Raw genomic sequence first — 18589 nt, 5'->3', positions numbered from 1 at the left:
AGTGATGCTGAACACTTTTTCTTATGCCTACATAATTACTTATTTGATAATTTCCTCCTGATGTTCTCCCTTTTTAGAACTCCAATTAGATGAATGTTGGATCTCCTGCATCTGTCTTTCCTACCTCTCAACTTTGTACTTATTTTCATCTTATTATTTTTTACTATACCCTAGGAGATTTCCTTGGCCACATATTTTAATTTACTAACTCTACTTTCTGTTATGTAAATTCTGTTATTTGAGCCATCTGTTATTTATTTTGGTGATCATGTTTTTAATTTCCAAGGTCCTGATAGATTCTTTTTCACACACATCTGCTTTTATTTAGGATGTGGCATGCTCTTAATTCTCTTTTGTTTTTTTCTACTAACTCTGTTTCTTCAGGAATTAGTTCTTCTACTCTTTTGGTTTGTTCCCTCTCTTTTATGCTATTCATTTTCTTCAGATGACTGGTGATTGTTTGTTGTGTATTCACGTTTATCAATGGTCTGTATTGACCTGGATTGGTAGCTAGGGTCCATTTCCTCAGCCCAAGTGAAAACTCTCTGCTTCTCTGGCAGTGACAGGTTTTGAATATAGCAAGCTTTCTTTTGACAGTTGATAAAGGAAGCAGAGAGAAAGATGTAGAACCAATAGTTATCTGAGTCACCTGTTTTTTCATTGCGAATCTTGTAGTGACCATATATTACCTAGGGAGTGCCCTGCTTTTCTGGTCCCAACAACCATCCTGGGAATACTCTGTATCAGGGTTTAAAAATTATTTCGCAAATGGAAAACTGTATCCTGCAGGCAAACAACAGAACCAGCAATTCTGAGAGCAGGGAACTCGTGCAGCTGTTCCATAGGTCTTTAATTATTCACCCAGTCTGTCAACCCATTTCCAGCTCCTTCTTTTAATTCCAAATATTGTGGGTTTTAGGATTTCAAAGTTCTCCTGGAAAACTAACTTTCTTCCTTGCTTCTTTTTTCCTTTTAATCTTTAATTTTCTCTCTTTTTTGTTCTTCTTTTTCTGTTCTTGTTCAACTACATGGGTTGCAGGTTTTTCAGCTTCAGGGAGATATGCCATTTGCTTTATATATTCCAGAAATTTTTTACTTGCCTGAAGATGCCCTCTTGGTTTTCAGTAGTGCAATAGGTTTGTTCTTATTTGGTATTACTTATGATATTTTGATGGGATTTGGAAAAGAAAGTGAGAGAAATATATATATATATATACCAATATGTATATATTTGGTTACAAAATTTTAGTCTGAAGTTTCCAGTTTAAATTTGATCCCTGCATTTTTAAGTCACAGTCATGAGTCCAAGTTAGAGTCCTTCCCTAAAAACTCTTCCACACCATTGAGACCCACAACCTTCCCTCCCTCAAGGGCCCACTCAGAGCAGTTGTGACAGAGGACAAACTGTTATTTAAAATGTAGGTTAACTATAGCCATTTCTGCCCCGCCTGAAGCCCCTAAGGATGGGTGGCAGGATTAATATCCCTGAGAGAAAATATTCTGATCCAGTTCTTTTGTAGAGACTGATGAGGAAGTAGGTGATCCATTGTCCAACAGCTAGTGAGTGTTCAGTTCTACCAAGGGAGGGCTGCAGCTGCATTGAGGAAACGTAGATTGCTTTGCATAGTAACATGGGACAAGTTACTGATAAGCAGTGAAAAAAAGAGAGGACTGAAATACATGAGAGGATGCTGTGGCCTGAATTGTTGGAAATAGTTAAAAGACTTTTAAAAATATAGAAATCAAACACTTTTACCTGTTAGCTCTTCTTTGATGTGGGTCCCCTTCTTACCAATGTTTGAGTGGAGTTTGCTGTACTCAACATACCCCCTTTTTTAGTGGGGGTATTTCTGGTTTGGTATGGAACAGAGAAAAGGCAACAATTGTGGGGCAAAAATAAAAGTGAAAATAAGATTTCAGGGATAACAGAACTAAGATTCAAAAGTGACATTGAGTATGGGAACTTCTGGGACTCTTCAGGACATAAATATTGGGAAGGAAACGAATGTACAGTTTCCACTGACATCTGGGTTACATATTTCTTATTGATCTGTCATTTAATTGCTTGCATGTGCACATGTTCATTATAAACTTAGGTGTGGGAAGTTATACTTTTTGTGGGGTGCGTCTATCTTTTTGCTGCCCATGAGTCTAGCAGTGCAGTGCCTATGTAATATGCTTCCATTAAATAATTTTAAAATAACTTAAAATATTTTTTGCTGATCCATTCATATCTCTACTTCTTCTTTGTGAAAAAAGACCTATTTTTGTAAGATACGTGGTTAGAGTAAGAGCTAAGGCTTAAAGGCAGATGGGCCTGTCTGAAGGTTAAATCCACAACAAATCTACCTTACAACCAGATATTGAGGCACTGAACATGTTTTATTTTAATGAAACAAGTAAAAAAGCACACAAATACAATTACACATGGTAGAAAGTACAACCAAGTGAGTGGGTTAAAATATGATTTACCTGTTTTATTTAATAATCATTGATTTTCTAATTCATATAAGATAATGACATAGCTCCAGAAATGTATGCCTGTTCTTGTTTTTGTTTTCGCCTGCCTAGAATCCCTTCCTCTTTCTTTGGGTAAATAGTCATTTGGTTTTCCTTTGAGCCACTATCTGCTGTCTATTGTAGATTTGGTTGTATTTTCGATCAACATGTCCTCCTTCCCTGGGCCAAGACTCCAGCCATACCAGTCAGAGTCTCCTCCTGCAGTTTGAATGCTAGGCCAACTAATGGAAGGATTAGAGTTAATTCATTTCTCCCATGCTGCCCTCAATAGAGTATTCGTCAGTTTCTGCTACCAAGATCCTAATCAGAGCTGTCCTGATTATTGTCCTTTCTGAACCTGGGCTCTTTAAGATCTTTTTTTTTTTTTTCTTTTTTTTTTTTTTTTTTTGAGACATAGTCTCACTCTGTCGCCCAGGCTGGAATGCAGTGGCGCGATCTTGGCTCACTGCAACCTCCGCCTCCTGGGTTCACACCGTTCTCCTGCCTCAGCCTCCTGAGTAGCTGGGATTACAGGCACCCACCACCATGCCCAGCTAATTTTTTGTATCTTTAGTAGAGACGGGGTTTCACCATGTTAGCCAGGTTGGTCTCGGTCTCCTGACCTGGTGATCCACCTGCCTTGGCCTCCCAAAGTGCTGGGATTACAGGTGTGAGCCACCGCGCCTGGCCAAGATCTTTTTTTAATCCAGTTTTCTGAGCTACTGAAATCCAGTACAATAAGTTCCCTTTTTTGTTAAAGTCAACCAGACTCAGTTTCTATGGCCTACAACCAAGGAACTCTGACAGATACAGCTCCTATACAAATGGTCTGTTTAGAGTTTCTGTAAATATTTGATAAATTAATAAAGAATTTGGCTGGCAATAGCTACTCAAACAAAGATTGGCGTCCTCAAACAATAACATTGATTAAGTCACTGGTTATTGTACTCCATCAAAAAGGACTCGGTATTATCCAAGGCTTCATGAAGGAACATAAAAGGGAAAGGACTCGCATGCTTCTTTACCTCTAAAGCATGTACATTGAAGGAGGAGCGGGGCATATACAAATCAAAACTTGTAGAGTTCCTTCTCTATTTTTGTTTGATCCTTTAGTGACATGTACTACAATCGTACAAGGACTAGAACTAAGGTCCCATAGCATGCTTGCTTTGACATCTGAAGAAAACCAGACAGGCCTCAGATGGCCTAACACAAGTTCCCCTCCCTACTCTGCTAGTGTGGAAAAGGTTCCCTAGCCAATAACCCTTCTTATCATGTGTTCGGCATTCCTACAACCCTAAGGATGAAATACCTCCTTCACCAATGGGGTGAATAGGACATGATCAAAGCACCTATCACAAGAGGAGCTCAAGCCTTTCTTCCTTAGGCCAGGGGAAATGTACTTGGCTATGAATGCCAAGGACACAACTTGGCCACATTCCTTTTCTAGGAAATAACACTAGGGACTGGAGCAAAAGCTCCTCTAGGAGATGCAAAAGCTAAAAGCTCTTACTCTCAGCAGAGACTGAGAGTGCCTCAGGAGTATCAGGGTGATGAGAAGGCCCAGAACTATCTCCTGCTTGGAGGCTCTTAGAAGCCACGTGGGAACCAGGGCTCACAATGGCACACCCCACCTCACCAGGAGATTATGTTGGGTTTTGGGGCTCAAATCCAGGTTGTAATAAGAAGTGTACCTTTATTTAGAATGCTACCATCTCTCACGTAAGAATTTGAGGATGAGAAATTCAAGGCATTTTTCTGTTTATCATGAGCAGCATGTGCCATTCACAAAGAAGTGAGGGGCTGTAAAGGAATTTAGTTGACTGATTTCTGTGGCCCATCACTCTCACTACTTTTTCCCCCTCTTGAAGACCAACTCAACCTTCTTTTACATTTGATGGCTAAGATACATAAGAAGCATCAGCTCCCTTTTTGCTCCCCTTTAAATATTGTTTTAATTTCAATAAGAGGTTCTGTTTTAAAATATTTATTTTGTAGCCCATTTACTCTGTCTTTTAGGGCTGGGAAATGGAGATTGGAACATGTGTTTGAATCCTGGACTGGTCTCTTACTAAGCTTTGAAACTGTGAGGAGGTACTGGATGCTGGTCTACTCTCCTGTAAAATGGGGATATCACATCTCCCTGGGAGAGCTGCTGTGAATATTTAATGAGACTGTCATGGATATCAAGCCCTGGCCCAGAGTCTGGTGCTCAAAGTGCCTCAGCTTGTGTTCATCTCCACTCCATCCATCCTTTTCATTTATAAGTCCTTTTGGCCTGGGAAGTTGAGGTTGCAGTGAGCCGTGATCATGCTACTGCACTTCAGCCTGGGCAACAAAGCAAGACCCTGTCTCAGAAAAAAAAATTGTAAATGGGCTTCTTCCTCATCAAGAGTTACTGGATATAGAAAGAGACAAGAAGGCTGGATCTATGTGGAGTGTGAGACCCACAAAAGTAGACCAAAGTACATGGGATCTACGTGGGAGGTACATTCTTGTCTCCTAGAAGTAGCGGTGAAGTGAATTCCTACATTAAAAAATGGGTCAGTGAGTAGGGCCAGTCCTAGGTGAGAGAGAATGCCTTCTACAGATGGAAGGATAAAAGTGGACTCGCTCTAAATCTCTTGAGGTGGGCATGTCAGCAGTCATAGGGACTCTGGTTATAGACTTCTTTTAGCTTCTCTACAACCTCACTGCCCCCTTTAGACTTCCTATGTGCAGTCTCCTCTGATTCCTGGAAACACTTCCTCTCAGTTTGTTATCAAGTGATAAAGGGCCTGAAGAACTCATTGACACTGGAGTTGATAACTGAGAACATGATACCATGTAATCCCTTCCAAAGGAGGATAGCATTTAAAAAGGGACAATGTCTTATTCCAAAAAATGGCATTCTTTGTGGATCATTCCACCTCAGCCCCCTGAGTAGCTGGGACCACAGGCATGTGCCACCATGCCTCGCTATTTTTTGTATTTTTTGTAGACATGGAGTTTCACTATGTTGCCTAGGCTGGAGAAATGGCTCTCTAAAGGTGAAATTTCTGAGTGAAGGCTGAGCATATAGTTTAGAACTTGGACTTTACAGTTAGAGTCCTGGATCCATCACTTAACAGCTACAAAATCTTAGGCAAGTTATTATACTTCTCCTCACTAAGACTCAGTTTTCTTATCTATAAAATAGTAGGTATAATAACACCCGCCTTATAGGATTATCATGAAGAGTCACGGAAATGATCGCCATGAAACATTGAAACATCTAGTCCACTGCTGGTGTTTATAAATGCTGCTCTCAATAAATGTTACTTGTTATTGTCATTATTGTTTTTATTACTTATGTGAAATCCCATCTCATTGGCCTTGATCAATTCTATTCATATATAAAGTCTGCCCAGTATCCAGGAAAGGTAGAAGATTCATTTCCTCTGAATTAGTCATAGGAAGTGGCATATTCAGGTCATTTGGAGCCCTGCCTGCCCTGGCTGAATTCACAGCTCTCACAATAGAACCAAAGCATTTTTTGTCTTTTCCAGACAGAGTGGAGAAGCTCCATGTTTCAGTGCTGAGGAGTTAAATTCTAAGATGAAATATTTTACCTGTTTAGCATATTGTTAAATTAGGCTGGTTCCCTATCTTTTGAAATACACATTTTAGGGTTGATGGATTTAGAGTTTTTTGGTTTTTAAGTTTTGTCTGTCCTAGGTTTAAGTCGTTAAGTCTTTTCATCTCCTCTTCCATGGATAAACACTGATAAAATATAAACAGTCAGTGAGCTGTTTGAATAAAATGAAAGTCAAAAAAGGCTATAATGAAGCTAAGGGTTTATTGGTGCTTGGTTTCCGGTTTTGTTTTTTCAAGCTATTGCCAGTTGGATGTTGAGGATATTCAGTTCCCCCTTTGTGAATGAACAGACACTTGACATGGCCTTGCATTTGGCCAGGCCATAATCTTTTCCATTAAAAAAAGAGTGTAAGTAATTCCTCCTTTGGAGGAACAATTTTCTGGGACAGCTGTTTTCCAGCTTATGGGGAGAAAGAGTTTCTGGCTGCTAGTTAGCTTCAGCTGAGAGGGTTGCAGACTTCCTGCTCTTCCTCAGTTGGCACTAAGGCATTCCTGATTGTCTGCTCTCTTCATTAAGAGAGCAGACATAGGGATCACGTTTCAGAACCAGACATCTAAACGTGTGCAGAATTTGGCTATTTTAGACATAAGTACCTAAACTAACATGAAAAATCCTGGATGCCAAACATCTGGGTAGACCTCAGAGGTAGCAGAAAATATGTTTCAAGGTACAAAGTGACTTTCCCTTCTAAAAGGGCTGGCTTAAAGAATAAACAAGGCTTTCACTGAGAAAGAATTCCAACTTTAAGTTTACATTCAGAATAACTCTGGAAAATCATTTTGACAATTCTAGTTTCTTCATCTCTAGCGTGAGCACATGTTTGAGCCAGACTCACAGGCCAGATGTGAAAACCGTATGACGTACATGATTTCATCTTATTATGCTTTTATTTTTGGAGATTAAAAAACACTTGGGCATTTATCCCAGAGAAATAAAACTTACATCCACACAAAACATGTACACAGATATTCATAGCAGCTTGTTAGTAATAGCCAAACACTAGAAGCAACTCAAATATTCTTTAGTGAGTGAGTGAATGCACTGTGGTATATCCACACCATGAAATACTACTCAGCAATAAAGATAAATTGATCCAGGCAACTTGGATGGATCTCAAGTGAATTATGCTGAGTTTAAAAAGCTAACCCCAAAAGTTTACATACTGTATGATTCTTCCTTTTTGTTTTTTAACAGTCTTGAAGTGACCAAATTTTAGAGATGGAGAACAGATCGGTGGTTGCCAGAGAATAGGGATGGGGGAGGCAGGCAGGAGTTATGGTAATAAAAGAGCAGCAGCATCACAGGGGACCCTTAAGGGGATGGATCTTTTCTGTAGCTTGAGGTAGTGGTGACTCTGTGAACCTATACATGCAATATAAAATTGCACAGAATTAAATACACACACAGATCAGTGCATGTAAAACTCATGAAATATGAATAAGATCGGTGGATTGTATCAGTGCCAATTGCCTGGTTGTAACATTGCACTATAGTTACGCAAGGTGTTATATTCTGGGAAATTGGATAAGGACTACTCAAGATCTCTCTGTATTATTTATTACAATTGCATGTGAATTTATAATTATCTCAAATTAAAACAATTAATTTAAAAAATACAGATAGTAAAACAAAAATTCTTCCATGACTAGGTCAGTAAGATACTAACATCACCTTTCAGGCCGGTTGAATTTCTTGGTACTCTTTTTGTATGTGTCTGTATTTTATCCATTATTGTACCGTTGCATTTGTTTGGAGCAGAGTGAGTTTTCAAAAATGAATTCACACTGCCATATTAGCCCAATAGACCTAGCTTTAATGCTATATGTATATAGCATATAACTGCAGTATGATAGTTCTACAAATGATGGAACTTTAAAAGTTAATTCTAAGGCTGTATTCAGATTCAGTGCAGGGTATCTCTTCTATACAGACAGTCCTCTTATGGGGCTAACATTTTCATATGTTTGAACTTGTTCACAGTATTAATAGCTTTTATACAACAGTTTAAGTTATTCATGTAATTCATGTTCTCTATGGAAAAGTTAAAAATTCAAATAAGCAAAAGAAAAAGATAAAAATCAAGGATTCCAATTAATTTCTAATGGGAATTTGGAAAGTAAATTTGTCTCCTGAACCTCAAAACCATCTGCTACTAATTAAGACTTTTAGCAGAAAGTTTATCAAGCCAGAATATTGATTTTATTAAGCAGGACTCAATTTATAATGCACAGTAATTTGCTTCTTCTCCCTTTCTTTCTACTCTCTGCCTTTCAAAAGAAGTGACTAATAGGCAGAATTTCACACATAGAAAATGAAAATTTGTGTAGACTCAAAGATAACAATGTCACAATAGAACAAAACTTCATAGCTTGAGGAAATTTGAAATAAATCAGATAAGTCAACTGAGATCTTTAAGAAGGTAATGCGCCAACGTTCTAGGTGTCAGTTTTCTCGATGGTAAAGGACAGCTGTTGCACTTAAGGAACATAATCATATTATGATAGTTCTATGAGGGAGTTGCAAGTTAATATCTATCAAAAGAGGTTGAAGACTATTAAAGACTCAAATGAGGTAATCATTCCTTAATAAGTTTCTCTAAGACTATAACATTAGGCCACTAGAAAAGAATATGAAAAGCAGCTGTCAGGTTTCCAAAATAGTGGCTAGTATTTGTATTGGGAGCAGTCAAGCACATGTCAAACTCCATTGCTTTTACATAAGTGTGCAGAGATGAAAGTGGCACACAATCTTGGCTGAAGAACAAGCCATCATCCTATGATAATACAGTTGGGGTTAATGCTAACACTGGATATATTTGGAAACTTAAGCATGGGCTTTAGACAAGGCTCATCTGTGGTCAAATGCTGGTCTCCAAGGAAAGCAGGTTGATGACTGGGCTCGTCATTCTCTGAATGGCTACCTGGGATGCTTCCACATGGTTCTGTAGGCATGTCAGTCTAAGTTATTATTACTGGCAAATGCTAACTTTTAAATATTCACTTATGTTTTAGGTCCAAGTCTCTTTAATTTCTAATCCTGGTGGAGTAGGCAGACATGGAAAATTTACAGACTCTGTTTATGCCCATTATCTTAAGGTCCAGATGAGAAGACCTGAAGGCTAGCTCCAGGCCCTCTTTCTCCTGGGCCCCAACCCATTGTCTATTAGACCTTCAAGAAAAGAGAAGAACTTCTCAAGCAGTAGCCCCTCACTTAACCCCAAATACCCTCCAGCTGCCTAGGAAGAGGGAAAAATGGAGAGAACCAAAAAGAAGGAGTTTAACTCCATATTGCTGCTCCTGAAATTTCTATTCCTTTAGAACAGAAGTCCCCTTAGGTCTTCTTGAAAACTCGATTTTGTCCTTGAGCCAAGGACAGTGGGCATGGAAGAAAGGGAGGTCCTAAACATGCCCCAGAGTATTTGATCTAGAGTTCATGGCGATGGGGACCCTACTCCTCCTATCCCCTTGGTCATATCTCAACACTCTGAAGTAGGATATTAGTGAGAAGCAGATGTTCGTTGGGTCACTACTGGATGGGTGAGCCAATGGCTCATGCTAAATGTGCTAAATGCCTCGCTTGTTTTTCTTATCTTGGACTTGCTTGACTTCAGATGGAATAGCTCTATACAGCCTGATATTTTATAAGTTGCCTTGGATTTTCAACTGCTGAGAAAGTCTACATTTTTCCAGCTTTTTAATCTCACTGGTGGGTAAGTTCAACCTGGAGTAAGAGGTAGAGTATCTCCGCACGCTACCCAAATCAACTTTGCCAGTACTCTACTTTGTTCCTAACTTGACTCCTTGAGTCTATCTATAAATTGGTTGGAACTGATAAATAAGGAGGAATAAGTAATTACTCTCTCCCAACTTCCAACAGTAAAGCAAAACAGTAGTGTCATTGAACTCCAAATGTGATCAACAACTCTTTAAAAGAGAAAGAGAAGGGGTCAGTCCAATTATTGAGTGAAAAGAAATCTGACTGAAAAGAAAGCAGTAGTGCAGTAGCAACATTTCAAGGTCTACATGTAGATGGAATGCTGGGCCTGGGTCTATCTGGGAAGATGTTGAATGGCCCACTCAGAGTCCTGTTAAATGAGTCTAAGGACATTCCTGAGAGAAAACAAATTCATTTTAGAAGAGTCAGGCTCTATACTCCAGACCAACTTACTAATTATTATTATTATTTTTTTTTTGAGACAGAGTCTCACTCTGTTGCCCAGGCTGGAGTGCAGTGGTATGATCTTGGCTTACGGCAACCTCTGCCTCCCAAGTTTAAGCCATTCTTGTGCCTCAGCTTCCTGAGTAGCTGAGGTTATAGGGATGCGCCACCACGCCTGGCTAATTTTTGTATTTTTAGTAGAGATGGGGTTTCACCATGTTTTGCAGGCTGGTCTCAAACTCCTGGCCTCAAGTTATCCACCCCCGCTGGCCTCCCAAAGTGCTGGGATTACAGGCACGAACACCATGCCAAGTTACTAATTCTTAAATATGGATGCAAAGGGCAATTCTGGTTATATCTGAGTGTTTATCTATTGAATTTATCTTCTCATCCAGGTCTCTACTAGAATTATGTCTGAGCTTGCTATATCATCTATGTGGGATTTTACTTTGAAACAGTTCAGAATGAACAATGAAGTTCATTGTTCATTGAAAAAAGTAAATATGTGATATATGTATATTTAAGTTAATTTTATCTGTATTTACAGTGTAATATATTAGTTGATTAACATTTGAAATTCCCTAATCTTCAATCCATACTCCAGAAATGGCTGAGAAAGTATTTCAAATATCCTCATCAAAATCTAGCCAAGCACACATATTGAATACCACTAATTTCACTACTGAAAAATTATTTCTAATATCTTGTATGTAGATTAACAAGGTCACATTGATCAGTTCCTATAAGAGAGTCTCACACTAAAAACAGGAGACATTTTCTCCCACTTCCCAACAGCAGCCTGAGGGTCAGGGTCCCCTTGAATCAACACTGGAAGCCTGAGATTTGCTAGGTTAGGGGCAAGCGGTGGGGACAGCAAAGCCTGTTGGGCTGGTGGTATGGCCAAAGTGGTCGTGGTGTTCAGCTCAAGTACCCAGCAGAGGGGACAGAGACAAGAGGGTCCTGGGGAAACCTCAGCAGGCCCAACAGGTTCAGGAGAGTTTGGTGAACATGGCAGCACCCAGGGGAGGGAAGATGGGGCAGGTAGAGAGAACTAAAATATCAGAATCACTAATGAGTCCTCTCTGAGAACTCCCAGAAATACATGATGGAGATTTTGCTGGAATCTGAGGGCCAGAACCTGCCAACATGGATTACATATATATAATTGCATCAGAGTAGGAAATTAGATATGAAAACACTGAATTAATATAAAAATCTGAACAGGATCTCTCAAAGAATGCTTCCAATTTCACACCCGACCCAGCCAAAAACAGTTGTGTTGACTCCTTAGAAAGACTAGAAGGTGCCTGATAGAGTCAGGCTGTCATTGATGCATCTAGTTTCCCAGAGGCACACAGCTAACACAAGCGAAGAGGCCTGTGACTGTGACGCCAAGAGTCTTGTGAATGATTCCAGACCTGGCCTGAAGTACCTGCCTACGTTCAAGTATAGATTTGCATTTGGGAGTCAGAGTGACATGAAAAAAGTAAATATTTGAATCACCTAAAGAACCTTTTCAAATCACAAATTCCTCAGGGCTCACTCTGAATTTACTGAATTAGAATTGCTTTTCCTTTTAATTTAAAATTTTAAAATTTTTATTTTTTATAGACTTGGAGTCTTGCTATATTGCCAGGCTGGTCTCAAGCGGCTGGCCACTAGTGATCCTACCAACTAGGCCTCCCAAACTGCCAAGATTAGAGACATGAGCCACCGTGCCATACCTTAGAACTTCTGGTAATGAAATTGAGAGTGTAAGACGTCAGATCATTTTAACAGACCCAACCTACCTCCTTTCCTTACCCTGGTGGAGAACTAGCTTTATAAAAATTTGCCATTATCCAAGGAGAAGTGGTTTCAAGAGGAGAGGAAGGGAGAGAATGAATTCACAAGGAAAAAGCCAAATCACGTCAACAAAGGGAGAAAGTTTGTTGTATTTTATAAATGCAATCTCCAAAAAGTATCTTCCTACACAAATATATACACCAGAAATAGTTTTCTTTCTCTATCTCTCTCGTGTGTGTGTGTGCGTGCAATATATTGCTTGAGTTTATAGTGTCTATTCACCGATCTGTATTTTCTCATTAGTCCTGAAGTCAAAGTAGGTACTATTATCTCAAATGTACAGACAAGGAAACCAACAGACACAGGAGGAAAAGTAGGTGTTAATGTTTACCCAGCCAATAAGTGGTAGAACTGGGAACCGGACACACTACTCACTATTTTTTAAGACTTTATAGCATAAATACAAAAATACAGTGAATAACCTGGAAATATATTTAAAATAATAGATTATTGAAATTAAGACAACATCTAGAGAATATTCAGAAAAGTTTCTCTAGAATTAGGAGGTAAATGGAGGGTCAGGGAATTTTAAGGGAGAGACAGGGAATATTTGTTCAATGTTAATTGGGAGTGGGGTAGGGAGGAAGAGATTGGAGAGCCAGGAATTCTAGAGGAGGCAGCAGGAAAGAAGGTCAAGGAACACAGGTGGCCTTGAAGAGAGCAAGAGGAGGGGCACTCCAACACAGGCAGGCGAAGGTGTGGACATAGATAAACTTGAAGCTGGGGGGAGATACAGACAGCATGAGGTCATGTCTGAGGGTTACCATTTTCTCAACAGAGTAGACTATAAGGCCTGGCTGATGCAGAAAGTGAGGAGAGGGAGGTTTTTTAGGGGGAGGGGGAAGTAATTTTTTTATTTCTTTCTTTCTTTTTTTTTTTATGAGACGGAGTCTCGCTCTGTCGCCCAGGCTGGAGTGCAGTGGCACGATCTCAGCTCACTGCAAGCTCCACCTCCCAGGTTCACGCCATTCTCCTGTCTCAGCCTCACGAGTAGCTGGGACTACCGGCGCCCGCCACCACGCCCGGCTAGCTTTTGTATTTTTAGTAGAGACAGGGTTTCACTGTATTGGCCAGGATGGTCTCCGTCTCTTGACCTCATGATCCGCCTGACTCGGCCTCCCAAAGTGCTGGGATTACAGGCGTGAGCCATCGTGCACGGCCAATTTGTTTGAGCTTCTATAATGGTGAGTGGCAGATCTGAGCATCACATTCAGGTCCGTCTCCATCCAAAGTCCCTGTTCTTTCTCCAGCTACAGTGATAGTATTCACTGCTGTTTCTATGCACAGTATTGTCGAATCAAATCCTGATATTATGCCTTTCTAGTTAAGTACCCTCCTTGAAAAGTAATTTTTGTCACAACTAATTTGATGGATACTAGAGACACGACAGTTTTTTACATTACACTAAATTGTTTCCACTTCTTCATAGTCATTTCTTTGCCTCCAAACTGCTCTCCCCAGAGTCCCTGGTTGGTTAGAATCTGTGATCTTTGTTGTCCCATGTGAACTTTAATTTGGGAGGAATCCCTCACTTTCTTGGTAACTATGTAGAATTGCCATCAATTTCTGGTCTACCCCTCCTCCTCGTCAATTCTCTTTCTGAAGAGAAGTCTCATTTTTTCCTTCTGGGATTTTTGGCTGCTATTTGATTCTGAGAGAGCACAATAGAGAAAACAAATTTTCCATTCCTACCAACTTAAGCCTTCTCTAAACAAAGCATAGAGCCCTTCTCTGAGCCAGCATGTATTCACATTCCCAGAGGATCCACTGTATTTCTTAATGCTGAGTCCCTGTTGCCCATCCGGAGTCTCTCTCCACATGCCATCTGTATCACAATAACAGTGCTCTCCCTGCCACAATCTCATAATAGAAACCCCATTCAAAACACCCTAAAGAAAGAGCCCACAGATGTTCCGGAAAATACACAATAATCCTTGGCTGATTAATTTAATATCCTTTGGAGACACTCTATAGATCACCAGGCTGCTGTTTTATTCCGGAAGCCATAACTTCCACCATTCTAGCCCCTATAATGTTTCATTTTGATTCATCTCAGGGCAAGGCAGATGATACCCTAAACATATGAACAAAAGAGTTGAACCATATATTATTGCCTTCCTAATAGGAGTATCAGTGCCTAGGAAAGAAGCCTTCAGCAGCAGAGCTGAAATGACATGTGAAAGGACAAATGATGTGGGGAATTTGAAAACTATTTTACATCTTGCCGAATGACTTTGTGTATTTGTGATTTTTTAAAAGATTACGACTTTTTAATTTCTATGTTAGGTGTTTACTGTGTTTGCCTAAAAAATAAACCTTCCCACGTTAGGTCGCAATCAAATAAAATAGCAAACAGAAGTATCTATGTAAAATCTGACAAACTACTGGATTGTGTATTTGTTTTGATGCTTTATCTAGTAAGCACGTCTGTCTATAGCAGGAGTTGACCAACTTTTTCAGTAGAGAACCAAAGAATAAATATGTTAAGCTTTGCAGACCTAAAGAAAATGGTTTCTGTTGTAACTAGTCAATTCTGCTATCATAACATGAAAAGATAATAAATAGGTAAACAAATGTGTATGTTTGTGTTTCAATAAAACTTTATTTACAAAAACAGTCAACCCAATTTAACGTGGGGACTGTAGTTTGCTGAGCCCCTAGTGTGTACCATTTAGAGTATAAGCTACATAAGGACAAATGAATCCTTTAACAAGCAGTTTGCCAATGGTTGGTGGGAAAAATAGCTACCACTATTAAGAACTTATTATGTGCTAGGTATTGTAGTTAAGAATATACAAATACTGTCTAATGAGGTAGCAATTGGATACCCATTTTGCAGATTGAAAAACAAGGCTCAGAAAGCTTTAGGAACATATCCATGATCACAGGGCTAAGTAGTGAAATCCTGTGACCTGCCTTTCTTTCTGTGAGGGTGCAGCGTGGTGGCTACCTGATAGGACTCTAAGGCACTAAGCTGTATTTGTGTCGCACCACTTGTGAAATAACTGGGCTGGGGACCCCAGCCATTGTGCCCTCAATTTCATATTAAAGCTGAGATGCTGAGCAGTCTTGGGGCAGGACTTGTATCGGTGGCCTCCATGCTTTCCCAGAGCTGTGCAGCGAGGTGGCTTGGGTGGGTGTGCTTGGGAGCCTCAGTGTCTAGGTTCAGAGCTCAGTCCTGCTTTTTTTTTTTTTTTTTTTTTTTTTGAGACGGAGTCTCGCTCTGTCGCCCAGGCTGGAGTGCAGTGGCCGGATCTCAGCTCACTGCAAGCTCCGCCTCCCGGGTTCACGCCATTCTCCTGCCTCAGCCTCTGGAGTAGCTGGGACTACAGGCGCCTGCCACCGCGCCCGGCTAGTTTTTTGTATTTTTTTAGTAGAGACGGGGTTTCACCGTGTTAGCCAGGATGGTCTCGATCTCCTGACCTCGTGATCCGCCCGTCTCGGCCTCCCAAAGTGCTGGGATTACAGGCTTGAGCCACCGCGCCCGGCCAGTCCTGCTTTTTACCAGTGTGTCCGGGCAGGTTAGTTAACATCTCTGGATTTCAGTTTCCTAATCTGCTAAATGGGAATAGCGACCTTACTACCAAGTAGGGTTGTTGTGTAAATTCAAGGAGTTGATACACATGAAATGCTTAGAACAGTGCAAGATCAATGTTATTATTTTAACCCCAAAGATAGGTCATGACAGAAAGAAGTTGCTATATCTGCAGCTGAATGACAAGACCCGAGATGAGAGCAAGCAGGGAAAGGAGGAAAGGAAGGAAGGGAAGAAAAAGAAGAGACAATGAGAAAGAAGAAGGAAGACACAGAGTAGGAGAAAAATCCATGTGTGACATGAGTGTGATGAGAGCAGGTGCTTTTCAAATGACATTTCATGAATGTGATAATAGTATATGTAAAATGATGAAAGAATGAATCCATCTAGGACCCACTTACCCCTGGGCATATTTGGTATATTTCTTTCCATGATTTTATAGCTATCTCTTTCCCTTTCTGTGTGCTCTAGAGATCCTTCATGTGTTTTCCAGCCTTTCCTTTAATATTACAACAATAATGACATGTACTCCACTCATGGTGAATGAAGGAGGGCCAGTCCCTTATCTATTTCTGAGAGTCCTTGGGGTAAGGCTGCACACTGCACCAGCCCATCCTGGCTCCTGTCCTCGCCCCTTGCTCTGGACTGCCCTGTCTTCTCACTCAGCACCTCTTGCGGGTCTTCTACAGCATCCTGCTGTTTGCTTACACCTGCTCTGCTGAAGAGTGTGGGGACTTGCCCTCCTGTTACTTCCCATAGCCCAGCCAGCACACGCAATCCTGTTTAACAGACTTATTTTATTTTACTTTAGAGACAGGTTCTCACTCTGTCACCCAGGCTGGAGTGCAGTGGAAGATCATAGCTCATTGTAACTTCAAACTCCTGGGGTCAAGTGATCCTCCCACCTCAGCTTTCCCAAGTAGCTGAGAACACAGGTGCAAGCCACCATGCCCAGCTAATTTTTTAATTTTTTTTAGAGACAGGGTCTCACTATGTTGCCTAGACTGGTCTCAAACTCCTGGGCTCAAGCAATTCTCCCTCCTCAGCCTTCCAAAGTGCTGGGATTACAGGTGTGAGCTACTGTGCCCGGCCCTGTTTAACAGGCTTTAAATGTCTTGAGGGTCACATGAGGAAATTTCAGTGTGTGAAGGGAAACTTTCAGTGTGGGAAAGGAAACTACAACTATACAGAGTATGAGGGTGTCCGACATTGCTGTGTCTTGTGTTTATCAGCCGTACATATCTTACTGGACATCTCTTTTCTGAAATCTTGACTGGTTGCTACTACCAAGGAAATAATATCAGTAGACAGCATGATGATGACAACCGAGTCAGACTGTAAGCTCTTTGAAGGCAGGAATTGTGTCTATGTTGCTTGTTACAGTCTCCCTTCTCCCGGTTCAGTGCTTTGGCCCATAATGAGGGCTCCATAAATACTGTGATGTGAATGCATGCAGGAGCTTGCAGAGGTTGACACTGCCCACAATACAGGTTGACTTTAGTAATATTCAACAGAATACTTTTGACAATTGGTTTTTGATTAATCTGCTACTTCAGAGCTTCCCCAAGGCCAGCTGCCTAGGCATTTTGTCCTTCCCCAAGCCCCTAAGACACACAAGTTTCCACTTTTTCCCTGGAATACAGAAACTGCTGCTGGTGTGTGTGTGTGTGTGGTGTGTGTGTGTGTGTGTGTGTGCGCCAGCTCCCTGGCATTTTCTCCTCCCCCAAACCTCTAAGACACACGTTTCCACTTTTTCCCTGGAATACAGAAACTGCTGCTGGTGTGTGTGTGTGTGTCTGTGTGTGTGTGTGTTTGAGACAAGGTCTCACTCTGTCATGTAGGCTGGAGTGCATTGGTATGAACACAACTCACTGCACCTTGAATTTCTGGGCTCAAACAACCTCCCATCTCAGCCTCCCAAGTAGCTGTGACCACAGGCACATGCTCCCACACTTGGCTAATTTTTAAATTTTTTTGTAGAAAAGGGGTCTTGCTGTGTTGCCCAGGTTGGTCTCAAATTCCTGGGCTCAAGCAATTTTCCTGCCTTGGCCTTCCAAAGTGCTGGTATTATGGGCATGAGCCACCACACCTGACTGACTGCTGCAGTTTTAAAAGTAACATCTTTTTATCTCCAGTATGTGTGATATATTATTTTAAGCAGTCAAGGTCATGGTATATCCATTGTTCTGTATCTTATTTTCACTTCCCCTCTGCCTTTGAAAACATTTGTCAACATAATTTTTAATGGCTGCATACCATAGAATATGGTAGATGTATATAGTTTAAAAAATCATTCTCTCATTGCATATTTTGGTGTTATAAATAATGTTACAGTTAACATTCTGTCTATGGTTTATACTATTTCCTTCAGACAGACTTCTAGGAATAAAGTGACTGGATCAAAACATCTGAGTATTTTTGTGGCCTTTTTACCTTTTGTTTTAAAATTGCTCTTCAGAAAGATTGTCCAAATGTAGACTCTCAATATAAGGTATAAATGTACTTATTTTATCAAATTATCCCCAATATTATCATTATTTAAAAATCACTATTAATCTGATAATTGAAAAATAGAGGCTGGGAATGGGTGGGTGTGCTTGGGAGCCTTAGTGCCTGGGTTCAGAGGTCAGTCCTGCCTATAATCCCTGCCTTTTGGGAGACCAAGTCAGGAGGATCACTTGAGGCCAGGAGTTCAAAACAGCCTGGGCAACATAGCAACATAGGGAGACCTCATCTTTATAAAAGTTTTATTATTATTATTATTATTAGCTGGGCATGGTGGTGTGTGCCTGTAGTCCCAGCTACATGGGAGGCTGAAGTGGGGCACTCGCTTGAGCCCAAGAATTCAAGGCTGCAGTGAGCTATGATCACACCACTGCACTCCAGCCTGAACATAAGAGCAAGGTCCTATGTCAAAAAACACAACAAAATAACAA

Source organism: Trachypithecus francoisi, unplaced genomic scaffold (assembly GCF_009764315.1).
Source record: "Trachypithecus francoisi isolate TF-2019V2 unplaced genomic scaffold, Tfra_2.0 Lachesis_group13, whole genome shotgun sequence".
Taxonomy (NCBI): Eukaryota; Metazoa; Chordata; class Mammalia; order Primates; family Cercopithecidae; genus Trachypithecus; species Trachypithecus francoisi.
The sequence above is the reverse complement of the archived record's forward strand: the minus strand, read 5'-3'. Positions refer to the sequence as shown.